This window comes from Oryctolagus cuniculus, chromosome 14 (assembly GCF_964237555.1).
Source record: "Oryctolagus cuniculus chromosome 14, mOryCun1.1, whole genome shotgun sequence".
Taxonomy (NCBI): Eukaryota; Metazoa; Chordata; class Mammalia; order Lagomorpha; family Leporidae; genus Oryctolagus; species Oryctolagus cuniculus.
In genome coordinates this window covers 17173092-17186075 of record NC_091445.1, presented here as the reverse complement: position 1 = coordinate 17186075, position 12984 = coordinate 17173092, and the positions used below count along the sequence as shown (strand labels likewise).

Genomic DNA, 12984 nt, shown 5'->3' with positions numbered 1-12984 from the left:
TGGCAAGCCAGACCTTCCCCACCTCTATTTTAGAAATCTATTTTCTATTGGTAGAAAGTGAATCACAGCGTTAACATCCGGCTCCAATGCAGGTGAAAGGCATTCCACTTTCAGCTGGCTGCACGTTACTAGTTAAAAGCTTCTGTGTCTATTTATCTTAATGTGCTAGGGACAAGGAAATACACCAAAAGTGACATCTGAATTGGAGGGTGGTCCTACTTTTGAGAAAAAGTGCTCTTCACGTTCTCTAGGTTTTATTTTTCAGAGCTTACATGCAGTTTTTCAGAATATAATCAAGATACACAAAGGGAAATACTGTCTAAATAATAAAGCTAAACTACTGGCTTTCTAAAAACTAATCGTTTTGGGTATCAGCAGAAATTGTGGATACTTACTATATAATCTTTAGGGCTCTTAATCTTGATTATGGAGAGGAACCGGATTTGACTACCTTTTCACAAGGCCTTCACATGATCTATGCTTTCTGTTTCAGGGAAGGGAGAAATCTTACATCATAATTGAACATCACTCCAATCAGTAAGACCTAACAAAATCTGGATTGAGAAAACAGATCTCAGAGTTTTATTCCCTTCAATAGAATTTCTTGCCACACTCAGGTGTTTGTCCTGAATCACTAAACTTCGAAATAATCTAATTTACTCCTTCATGCAAATCCACACCGAACCATCAACTTAGGTACCGCACACCTGTAAAACAGGCTACATAGTTTCCAGTAAGGGGAACACCTTGCCCATCAACATACTGCCTGGAATTAAGCACAACAAAATACATGAACCGAGAAGTCCACAACGCACGGGGTCTGTCACATGGATGCTTTTAACTGTTTAAATGTCCAGTCCCAATGTCTCAATGAGAAAAACATTTTTTTTCTTTTTTGTAAGATCATCATTCCTTTAAAAAAAAAAAAAAAAAAGCTCGGCGCCTCAAAAATCAAACTCCAGGGTCACACACCCATAGCGGAGTACCTGGGGCAACCCAACTTCTTGTGAATATTTTTACTCAGCGGCTGTGGATAAGGAAGCAATCTCAGGATCACCAGTCGGTCGCGTCCCCAGCCCTCGGGCGCCCGACACAGAATCCCCAGGAACAGTCCTCCCCTCGGGAGAAAGCACCTGTGTCTGTGTGTGCGTGTCTTGTGCGAGTGTTTTGTGTTTTTGAAGGCCTACAGTCGCCAGGGACGCGATCCCGGTCGCCTGGCGATGTTACAAAATTCTACTCGGGAGGAAAGAACGGCACGATTTTCTTCGTCATAGGAAGGTGGGCCCGAGGGATCCCCGCCACCTTCCCTGACGCCACATTATGGAAAGCGGCCAAGAATCTGGGATCCGGGCAGAGGCGTCCCTGGCGGTTCTATGGAAACGAGAGACGCGGGGGGCCTAGCGCCTCCCCGGAGAGAACTGAGCTGCGCCAGCGGCAGACGGACGAAGAAGCGGCTCAGTCCCGCTCTGCGGCCGGCGGTGCTGCGGCCCGGGAGGGCCCGGTGGGGGGCTTCTGCAGCTCCAGCCCACCACCACCACCAGCAGCAGCAGCAGCAGCAGCAGCGGCGCTCAACGCCAGGGGTCGGGGCAGCGAGAACGAACAGCGGCTTCCGGAAGCGCGAGCGCCGGCCACCGCCGCCGCTCAGCCCAGCCTCTGGCCGGCGTCACGGCAGAAACTTGGGAGGCACGGCCCGGGGAAGAAACAACCCCACAGAGTCAGGGTAAACTGTGTCTTCCGAGCTGAGGCCCTTTACCTTCCCGTTCAGGGTGTCTGGACTGCTTCCGTCCGGTTGCGGCGGCGGCAGCACGGGCGACGACCGCCGCTGCAGCACTCGCCGCTTCACTAATCCGGGCTCTGGGAAATAATTTCCCGCCGCGCGCCAGGCTGCCCCGGAAGCGGTTGTGCCACTTCCGGGTGGTTGTCAGTGACGCTCTCGGGCCGTCGCCAGGGTGTTCTGAGGTGGTGCCGGGCTGGATTCCGGCCGGCGGGTCAGCAGGCTACGGCTAGCTCGGCGCCCGAGGTGAGAGGCGGGTGAGTGATTTATCCTGGTTGTCTCCCGGTGCTGTTACTTCCGGCCGGATGCAGCTCCGCGCGGCATCTTGGCCGGAGTGAGAAGCGAGTGAGCCGGGGTTGAACCTTAAGGAGTCCCCGTCCGACTCCGTGGCTCTTGACCCTCTGCGCCGCTGGAGAAGGCCCGGGAGCCCTGGCCTAGGGTCCTAACTCTCAGTATCTGCCTCCAGCTTGGAACTCGAGCTGGGGTCCGCACGTGTCCCTGCGCGAGGCGGAGGACACCTTGTGCCGTGACTGCGCTGGGTGGTGAAGGAGGCGCCCACCCTGCTCCCTGGGTAGCGTCTGCTCACCCTTGAATTTCGAGAGCTGCTTTATCGTCCTCTTCCTCAGTGCTGTTTTCCGTAGTTCGGGGGTGCAGCGCCTGGAGCGTTAGGGAGGTGGGGGTGAGGGGTCGTTTCTGATACAATTAATTGGACGTTCCCGCTGCGGTTTGAATTGGGAGAGGAGGATGCCCTTTGTGTACCTGGCTGCTGTGACCTCTTGAAATAGAACAAGCATCCCATTTCATGCATGGGCTTTAGATGCACGTCGGGAAGTAGGGGTGCGTTAGAGAAAGGAACGCCCGCGCTCTGCTCCAGGCAACGAAGGCTTCCGGAGAGTGTTTGGAGGTCCGAAGTAACCAGGAGAGTGGGAAAGAGACAGGCTTCCGACAACGCGATAAGGGAGGGAAGTGCTCATTTATTCGAAGACTGGAAGGATGTGTGCAGCCACGTTAGCACAGCATGCTAGTCTTCCGTCCTCCTTATTGGTTATTAATTCAGCAAACTTTTATGATCGACCTGTAATCTGAGCTTTTCCATTTTATTGAATTCTGTATTTCCTCTTTACTTCTCCAATTGAAAGAATTGTGAATTATTTCAAAGAGATTACATTTTTTTGTAATTGAAAATTTTTTGGCAATTATTGCCCCTGATTTTTTTCCATTCAAATTAATGAAGCGAACCACTAATACCACACAGGTTACTGTCTTCCAGGTACTTTACTTTCATTTAATGCAAACATAAGCCTTGTAAATTGGCCTAGTTTACACAGTTCTTTAGGTACCAGAGCTGTGGTTTGAATCAATACATCTAATAATAATAAAAGGAATCAGTGGGTTCTTGGTCTAGCGATTAAGACACATCACATAGTAGAGGGCCTGGGTTCAAGGTTTGGTTCTGCTCTAGATTCCAACTTCCTGCTAATGAGGCAGCGGTGATAGCTCAGGTAATTGCATCCCTGCAATCCACCTAGGATACCTGGACCAAATTCCCTGCTCCTGGCTTCCCTTGGCTCAGCCTTGGCTATTGCAAGCATTTGGGAGTGAACTAGCTGGTGGGAGATCTGCCTCTCCATCTCCCTCTCTCTCTTTTTTCTTTTTCTCCCTCCCTTCCCCTTCCCCCTTTCTGTCTCTCTGCTTTTAAATAAAATAAATACTTAAAAAATAGAATTCATATTATCCCTATTTGCAAAACATTTTATATTGAGACTTAGAGGTGGTGATTTCCCACACATTACATCATTAAATGCACAATTGATATTTGAATCTAGTCTGCTGACTACACTTTGACTCTTTTTACTGTGTTCTATTCTTCCTCTCATGAATAAACATGAGAGAATCATTCTTTTCACTCAGGCAAAATTTTGTATGAATGATATGTCACATTTCGTAGTCAATGGATAGTAAAACTTGAGGAAAAAGGGATTTAAAGAATGGATTTGTCACCATAAGGTGATTTTAATATGTAAATGTTGCAATTTGTTTTCTGTGTTGATCCTTCACCAATTTTATCATCTAATTCAAATAAATATATGTATTGTACTATATATTGGCATAATACCTGAAACAAAAACAAAAGATCTGGAGATTATCAGTATGTTGGTAGTTCTTGGTCCAGAATGTCAGCTGTTTCTTTAGGCAGCTTTCACACACATATTTGTATAAATGAGTGTGTGTAGAAGAGAAAAAATGAGGGAATAAGTACAAATTCTAAAAATAAGTACAAATTCTAAAAAGCAAAACCATTATATTCCATTCCTATGGCCCTCAAACATGGTAATTATCAACCATTTTAACAGAGTATGCTTAGTTAAACCTCCCCATCCCAAAAGCCTGTTTTATGTGGGAAAATACAAACAGCCTGTCAGGAAGTTTACTAAAATCTAGTTAAAATGTCCAATTGTAGAAATGACAAAAAACTTAATTCTAAAGAATATCTGCTTTACAGAAAGGCACAACTATTTGTGTACGGTTAACCTTAGATACTAATGTTTATTCGATTATATTGTTTTGAATTGATTATGTGAAAGATTGTTTTCCATATCATTCAGGTAAATCTCAGTGATGCTTCGCTTTCTATCAGACTTCACTGCCTATTCAACATCTCAGTCCAGCATCTGCCACTCTACCCAGCACATATCAGTACCTCGATAGATATTTACTGAATGAGTAATTCTAATTCCTTTAAAAAAGTTATGTATCCACTAAGAAGTGTTTGTGCGTTTTTTAAAAGAATTTACCATATAGATAAATGAATGCTTATTTATCCTTACAGTAACTATAAAAAGTCCGTTCCACACTCATTCATAAAAAGCAGTGTGGTATCCTGCAAAGAAGTCTGAACTGTGGGGAAGAAGATGAGAGAATACTTAATATTTACTGAGGGCTTACTCTCTGCTATGCAGTATTATATTTAACTCTTCCAGCACTATGAGTGAGTATTCCTATCCTGTTCTTTTTTTTTTTTTTTTTTTTTTTTTTGACAGGCAGAGTGGACAGTGAGAGAGAGAGACAGAGAGAAAGGTCTTCCTTTGCCGTTGGTTCACCCTCCAATGGCCGCCGCGGCCGGCGCGCTGCGGCCGGCGCACCGCGCTGATCCGATGGCAGGAGCCAGGAGCCAGGTGCTTTTCCTGGTCTCCCATGGGGTGCAGGGCCCAAGCACTTGGGCCATCCTCCACTGCACTCCCTGGCCACAGCAGAGGGCTGGCCTGGAAGAGGGGCAACCGGGACAGAATCCGGCGCCCCGACCGGGACTAGAACCCGGTGTGCCGGCGCCGCAAGGCGGAGGATTAGCCTAGTGAGCCGCGGCGCCGGCCTCCTGTCCTGTTCTTACAGATAAGAAATCTGAGGCAAACATAAGCTTTGTAAATTGACCTAGTCCATACAGTTCTTTAAGTACCAGGGCTGTGGTTTCAAATCAACACATATGACACCCAAGGCCTTACTCTTAACCACTTAGCTATACTGTCTCAAGTTTAAATTTTTTTAATTTTGTTTTTTTTAACTTTTATTTAATAAATATAAATTTCCAAAGTAAAACTTTGGGATTATAGTGGCTTTTCCCCCCATAACCTCCCTCCCTCCTGCAACCCTCCCATCTCCCATTCCTTCTCCCATCCCATTCTTCATCAAGATTCATTTTCAATTATCTTTATATACAGAAGATCAACTTAGTATATGCTAAGTGAAGATTTCATCCAGTTGAATTTTGATCCCAGCTCAGCTACTAAAATTTATGCAAAGGGGAATTTATCTCTCTGGGGATTATAATACTCATCTAACGCATATAAGAGTTAGATTCTATGCTTTAAAAGGTCCCTTCTACTTCTAAAATCCTCTAACTTTAGCTGACTCACTGTGAAGCCATCAGTGGCATTTACATGTTTATGTCTTCCACAGCAGCAGACACACAAGTGGGTTTTGTAATGAGCAGAAAAGAAACCAGAATTTAAAAAAAAAAAAATCAGCCATCTTTTTTTTTTTTTAAAGATTTATTTATTTATTTGAAAGGCAAAGTTACAGAGAGACAGAAGCAGAGAGAGAGAGGTCTTCCCCCCCACTGTCTTCCACCAGCTGGTTCTCTCCCCAAATAGCCATAAAGTTGGAGCTGAGCCTATCCGAAGCCTGGTGCCAGGTGCTTCTTCCTGGTCTCCCAAGGAGGTACTAGGGCCCAAGTACTGGGCCCATCTCCTTCTTTCCCAGGCCATAGCAGAGAGCTGGATTGGAAGTAGAGCATCCCATCCATGTCAGATGCCAGCACTGCAGGAGGTGGCTTTACCCACTAAGCCACAGTGCCTGCCTCCCCCCACCCCCCTTTTTATACCAGCTTATGACATTAAAAAGTCACTGAACCTTTTTGAGTTTGTTTTCAAATGTAAAATGGATCCATGAGCCTGCTGTGAGAGTCAAGTAAATTGACCTATCTAAAAGCCTCTAATACATTGCTTTACACCCAGTTGCCCTTAAATATAGATTCTCTTTCTCTCTCATTTATTTATTCATTGAATCTGAAGGCAGAGAGACAGAGATCACGTATCTACTGCTTCACTCCCTAAATGCATGCAACAGCGAAGGCTGAGCAAGGCCCACGCTGGGAGCTGGGAACTCAGTCCACGTCTCCCATGTGGCTTGCAGGGACCCAAATACTTGAGCCATTGTTTGCTGTGCCCCCAGAGTAATCATTAGCCAGGACTTGAACCAGACATTCTCATATGGGATGCAGCTATCCCCAGCTATACCAGACTCCTACCCCTCATTCTTGTGGGATTAAAAGATTGGAAGATTACAGAAATGGTTCATGGAGCCGCTGTTTCGCAGGTTAACACACCACTTGGGATATGCACATCCTGTATCAGTGTGCCGGATTTGTGTCCCAGCTGCTCTCCACTTTTCATCCAACTCCCTGCTAATGTGCCTGGGAAGCAGTGGATGATGGCCCAAGCACCTTGGGTTCCTGCCACCGATGTGGGCACTGTGATGGAGTTCGTGGCTTTTGGCTTGGGCCTGGCCTAATCCAGGCTATTGCAAGCATTTGGGAAGTTAACCAGTGCATGGAGGCTCTGTCTCTCCCTCTCTGTCACTCTGCCTTTCAAATAAATAAATCCACTTTTTAAATGCTTTATAAACTATGTTGAGGTAAAGAATCTTTCACTTATTTACTAGGAGGGATAAAGTTACATACATTCTTATAGCTGCTATATAAAGTATAATTTACAAACATCATTGAACCTAAAGCATGATAGAAATGCAGAGAAAAGAAATTTGTTTCCAGGAGGGCATATGTGTAAAGACATAAAGAAGGTGATGTTGAACCTGGGTCTTATAGATGATAACTTTGGCAGAGGAACAAGAGAAGGTATATGAAAAGAGAGTAGTGACTGAGTGTCTCTGGATATGTAGGATGGGTGAAGACTGATAATAAGGCTGTCACTAGCAATGTAGGCATTTTAAAGGTGTTGGACATTTCACAATAAGAGATGATTTGTGTGTGTAAACAAGATGGGAGGGAGAATGGAGTTAGCATTTAATTTTCTTGTGGAAAAACACTCATTTGTTTCAGAAACATTAGTGTATAAAACGACCCAAAAAGAAAAAGAAATGAAAAATCTCCCATAATCCCCCCACTCAAAAATAACCACTCATTATTTTTCTCGGTATTTTTAGTGATTTGTGTATATGTATGTTTTTACTAATAAAATTATATAATGCTATACATATTGTCTCTAACCTGCTTTTCCAAGTGATATACCATCAGCCTTTCCATGTCAATAAATTGGCTTTTTTAAAATAATTTTTTAGGGCCTGCATACTTTTCAGTTTTATGAATGTGTTATAAGTTTTAAATTGACATCCCACTGTTAAATAATGATACAGCAAAGGTCTATGTAGTCAAATATTTTGAAGTTTTCATGTCTATTTCTGTATTACATGTTGTAGAAGGAGAAATGATAGTCTATGGGTCATGGATACCTGTGATACTTTTGATGTGTACTGCTGTATGAATCAAATTATTTATTTATGCCCAATATATTTAAATGTGGTACAAAATTCAAAAGGCATGAAAAGGTATGTAGTGCTGTCGCTCCCCGTCTTCGTGGAGGAACGACACAGGACCCTGCGCTGTTCTTTTGTCTGCTCAGCCCTTCCCGGGTTTGCTGCTGGTTCTTCCCGGGTTGGCTACCGACCCTTCCACCTCCGTGGAAGGGCGGTTCCCCCTGGCCACATTCCCCACTTCCGCAGGGGAGCGGCACACCGCCGGCCGGCTCTCTCGGGGGCTGCACAGATGTTCCCCTTAGATGTTCCCCTTAGATGTTCCTGGTGCATGCCGTCTCTCTCCTCCTTTATAGTCCTCCTCCACCAATCCCAACTCGGCTGCCCACACGCCAAGTACGCTGCTCTCCTCCAATCAGGAGCAGGATCAGCTCCTGGAGGTCATCACTCAAGTTGGCAAGAGGCAGCTGCGTAGAAGCTGTTTTCTCCTCTCCCAGCGCCATATTGTGGGAGAGCAGATGCATAGAATAAGTCTTAATCCCAGTAACTTAGTCTAGTCCGAGTTGCTCCCCACATAGTGCAATAGTAGTGTCCCTCTCACCCCTTTGCCCTTTTGAATCATAATAATCCCACACAACACTTTGTATTAATTAGAAAAAGTCATCGATTTTTGGAGTATTCTTAAATCTTAGACACACTATTTGTGGGGCAGATTTTGCTTTTCTAAGAATTGGAGGAAGGTCTCCTTTCCTATGTGATGACAGCTTCACAGGGCAAGTGACAGGGTAAGTGGCTAGATTTCAGCCTCTAACTCTCCTACTTTGGGTTCTTTTATGCAGAACCCAAATTGCATAATCCTCAAGCTAACTCAGACACCGTGTTGCCTTTTCCAAAAGTACCCAGTGTAGTCGGTTTAATGTGAAAGATGCGGGAGTGGATTTTCATCAGGTATGTAGTTCAGATTAGCATCTGTGTGAGTCTGTGGATGTGGTGGGGGTGGGGTAAGACCTTGTGCAAATTGTTCACCTTCATGTTCCTATGGAAGCCCTGGGGCAAGAACACAAGAGTGAAACAAGCAAGGCAATGTGGAGCCTGCAGCCAGATCCTCACTAGCACCCACACCCACATTTACCCAATCTCCCTGCAGTTTCCCTATTATGTACAAGAGAGAGAGCTATCCTGAAATGCCTATCTCTATCCCAGCTCCTTGTGTCCTTTTTAAGTTCTTCAGTTGTCTGACCGAAAGCAGCCCATAGGTACATGCCACCGGAAAGGAGGGGTGGGGGTGGTCCAAATGAGTTCCATCGCTTCTGGGGCCTGAAAGGCATTCTCACCTACCTTATTAGCACATTTACTGTTCACAGAATAGTAAGAGTTACAGGGAGAGATTGAAACACACACATACACACACACACAGAGCGCTTCCATCTGCCGATTCACTCCTCAGATGGTCACAATAGCCCTAGGCTATGCCAGGTAGAAGCCAGGAGCTGGGAATTTCTTTTAGGTCTCCAGCTTGGGTGGCAGGGGTTTTTGCCAGGCATATTAACAGGAGCTGGATCAGAAGTTGAGCAGCAAGGACTTGAACCGGTGCCCATATGGGATGCCAACGTCCCAGACAGCAGCTTAACTCACTATGCCATAACACTGACCCAAGGCTAATTTTTTTTTAAAAGATTTATTTATTTATTTATTTGAAAGTCAGTGTTAAACACACACAGAGAGAGAGAGAGAGAGAGAGAGAGATCTTCCATCCTCTGGTTCACTCCCCAATTGGCTGCAATGGCCAGAGCTGTGCCAATCTGAAGCCAGGAGTCAGGAGTCTCTTCCAGGTCTCCTACATGGGTGCAGGGGCCCAAGGACTTGGGCCATCTTCCACTGCTTTCCCAGGCCATAGCAGAGAGCTGGATAGGAAGTGGAGCAGCCGGGATTTGAACTGGCGCCCACACAGGATGCTGGCACTGCAGGCAGCGGCTTTACACACTATGCTACAACACTGGCCTCTCCAGGCTAATTTTTAAGTTGATAATTTTGTATGGCCTATGAATAGTGTTACAAATATCTAATCCCCACCTCTGTGAGGAATCCCATGTCTCCACAGTACTGAGTATGATATTAGCTATTTGGAAAAATAACACTTGTTGCACATTACAAGTATATTTGAATTGCAACTCTTGAATTTTACTCTTGGTCCCCAGCCCTTCCCAAACTCGAGAAAAGTCCAATTCCTTACTGCCAGACACTGACATAGTATTTGAAGCATATATTATTACACTAACATCTTGTATAATACACTTTTCTTAGCCAGAAGAACAGTTTAAGGTATCAAAAGTTCTGTTTGAAAGAGTAGTTGAAAAATGTTGGGGCTGGTGCTGTGGCCTAGAGGTAAACCCCGCTGCCTGCAGTGCCAGCATCCCATATGGGCACTGGTTCAAGTTCCGGCTGCTCCACTTCTGATCCAGCTCTCTGCTGGGGTCTGGGAAAGCAGTAGAAGATGGCCCAAGTCGTTGGTCCCCTGCACCCATGTGGGAGACCTGGAAGAATATCCTGGCTCCTGGCTTTGGATCGGTGCAGCTTCGGCCATTGTGGCCATTAGGGGAGTGAACCAGTGGACGGAAGACCTCTCTCTGCCTCTGCCTCTGCCTCTCTCTAACTCTGCCTTTCAAATAAATAAATAAATCTTTAAAAAAAAGAAAAATGTAAATAGGTAAATAACTGATTTTTGACACTAGATGCTTAAACACAAACTGCTATCTACATTTCTGAATTCTGATGGCCATTAAATATAACCTCAGTCTTAAACAGCTCAGGAATGTTAATATTCATAGTTTGAATATTAGCCTAAAACTTGAATGTGCATGGGCTTCTCTACCAAAGAAGAACTCTGTAGCTCACAAGATCCAAAATATTACAATTTCACAGGCTTGCCATTTGTTGTTTTTAATAAGCAATTGTGCTTTTTAAATGAAAGATTATGATATACCAATATGTTAAGTAGTAATCTCCATTTTTGTTTCAGATATATATGTGGTATCAGATTTCAGCATTTGAATTTATGGTTATGGAACTAAAAGATAAGTTTATGGTGTGAAAAAATGTTCTGAAATCCATTCTTGGTTTTCTCTTCATTTTCCATAAACGTTTTGAAGATTCCTTATATCTAATAGGAATCACAGCTGAATTCAAAAGCAACTGATGTGGATTAATTTCTTTATCTTAAACAAGGAACTGAGGGCTGAACAGGTAATGTAACTTATTTAGGTAACTCCAGGCAAGTGTGACTTGAACCAGAAATGAAGTCTTAAGAATCTACATTTAGGGCTCTTTCTTCTGTATGATGCTTCCAGGAAAAAGACTGGTTATTTGCTTTACTGAAGGCACACAATTACTACAATTGGTTAATGTGATAGTACTCTTGTGTCACTTTCATTGTGTGTTTGCTAAGATTTACTGAGGACTGTCCCCTGGCTGATCATAGGAAGGTTGTGTAGCTGCAATTGTTTGTAGCAGTCAGCAGCCATCCCTTATTACCTGAATTTACTGTTCATTTTCTCTCCAGGGAGCACAGCAAATTCAGCACTTCATGTTTACCTGATTTAACTGAGAAGTGATAGGAGCACTTTTTGAGGAATATTATGAGGCCTTAATTTTTAGAAATATGGGTGACTGTTATTTGGTGCTTCATTGTATCATAATTTCTTTACCTATCATGCTTGTTTTTTAAACTTTAGCTCACTAAATATTCCTCGCCTTTAAAATGCAAGTTTTGGGGCCTGCATAGTGGCATAGCTGGTAAAGCCACTGCCAGCATATCATACCATATGGGAGCTGGTTCAAGTCTCAGCTGCTCCACTTCTGATCCAGCTCTCTGTTATGGCCTGGGAAAGTAGTGGAAGATGGCCCAAATCCTAGGGCCCCTGCACCCATGTGGGAGACCCAGAAGAAGCTCTTGGCTCCTGGCTTCAGATTGGCTCAGCACCGACCGTTGTGGCCATTTGGATGGTGAACCAATGGATGGAAGACCTCACTCGCTCGCTTGCTCTCTGCCTCTGCCTCTTTGTAACTCTGCCTTTCAAATAAATAAATCTTTAAAAAAATAAAATGCGTGTTTTATGTATAATCAGATGATAATGTGTTTTTCTTTTGAGAGACAGAGGAACTCCTGTCTACTCTTCATTTTCCAAATGCACCCAACTGGGGCCGGCGCTGTGGCGCAGTAGGTTAATCCTCCGCCTATGGCACCAGCATCCCATATGGGTGCCAGTTCTAGTCCCGGCTGTTCCTCTTAAAATCCAGCTCTCAACTATGGCCTGGAAAGCAGTGGAAGATGGCCCAGGTCCTCGGGCCCCTGCACCCACGTGGGAGACTGGGAGGAAGCTCCTGGTTCCTGGCTTCAGATCGGTGCAGCTCCGGCCGTTGCAGTCATTTGGGAAGTGAACCAACAGAAGGAAGACCTATCTCTCTGTCTCTTCCTCTCATTGTCTTTAACTCTGTCACTCAAATAAATAAATAAAATCTTTAAAAAAGAAAAACAAAAAACCAAATGCACTCAACCACCCCTTGTCAGGGACTGAAACGGGGAGCAAGAAACTCAGTCCGGGGCTTCTGCAAGTGTGGCAGGAACCCAATTCCTTGAGCCATCACTGCTTCCTCTTGGGAAATGCCTTAGCAGGAAGTTAGATTCAGGAGCCATAATCTAGGAATCAAACCCAGATGCTGTAATATGGAATGTGGCCTCTTAACCGGTAGGCCAAGTGCCCACCCCTCATTTAAAATTTTTCTCTATAAGTCTTTCTTTGCTTCTCTGGCATATGTTCATACTTGCCTTCAGAAATAGCCTTGGGCAACTTAGTTCCTTGAAGGTGAGCCAGTCTGTCTTATGCTATTCAGAGCTCTGATGGAAAAAGTATAGAAGTGGAGCTGGTTGTAAACAGGGCCCTTCTATGCTGTTTCTGTGTTGCCTGTTGTCCCAGTGTCCTTCAGGATGCCTGTGTTTATTCTTTTGATTCACTTCACTTAGTCATTATCTTTCTGGGCCATTCTCATTGGATTATATAGCAGTTCTCAAATTTATGGCCTAGGAGTCCTTTACACTCTTAAAAATTACTAAGGACCTCAAAGTTTTTATTTCTGTAGTTATATATACTTATATTTATTATCTGGTA

At 44.4% G+C, this 12984-nt stretch overlaps 2 protein-coding genes across 23 annotated transcripts in view; one reads left to right on the top strand and one right to left on the bottom strand.

Moving 5' to 3' along the window:
* Positions 1 to 1889, bottom strand: part of SLF1 (SMC5-SMC6 complex localization factor 1) — an 81971-nt gene extending 80082 nt beyond the window's left edge. For 2 of the 3 annotated variants that reach the window (XM_008261942.4, XM_070056465.1), the window contains exon 1: positions 1754 to 1885. The gene's annotated coding sequence lies outside the window, so the exon portion shown is untranslated. Of the gene's footprint in view, positions 1 to 395; positions 485 to 1753 lie in introns of all 3 variants that reach the window. The other variant, XM_017344601.3, reaches the window with a different exon arrangement.
* The window catches only part of KIAA0825 (KIAA0825 ortholog), a 448051-nt gene continuing 436952 nt past the window's right edge, over positions 1886 to 12984 (top strand). For 11 of the 20 annotated variants that reach the window (XR_007922664.2, XR_007922665.2, XM_017344595.3 and 8 more), the window contains exon 1: positions 1895 to 2031. The gene's annotated coding sequence lies outside the window, so the exon portion shown is untranslated. Of the gene's footprint in view, positions 2032 to 4604; positions 4764 to 12984 lie in introns of all 20 variants that reach the window. The other 9 variants (XM_070056462.1, XM_051853960.2, XM_070056464.1 and 6 more) reach the window with 6 other exon arrangements.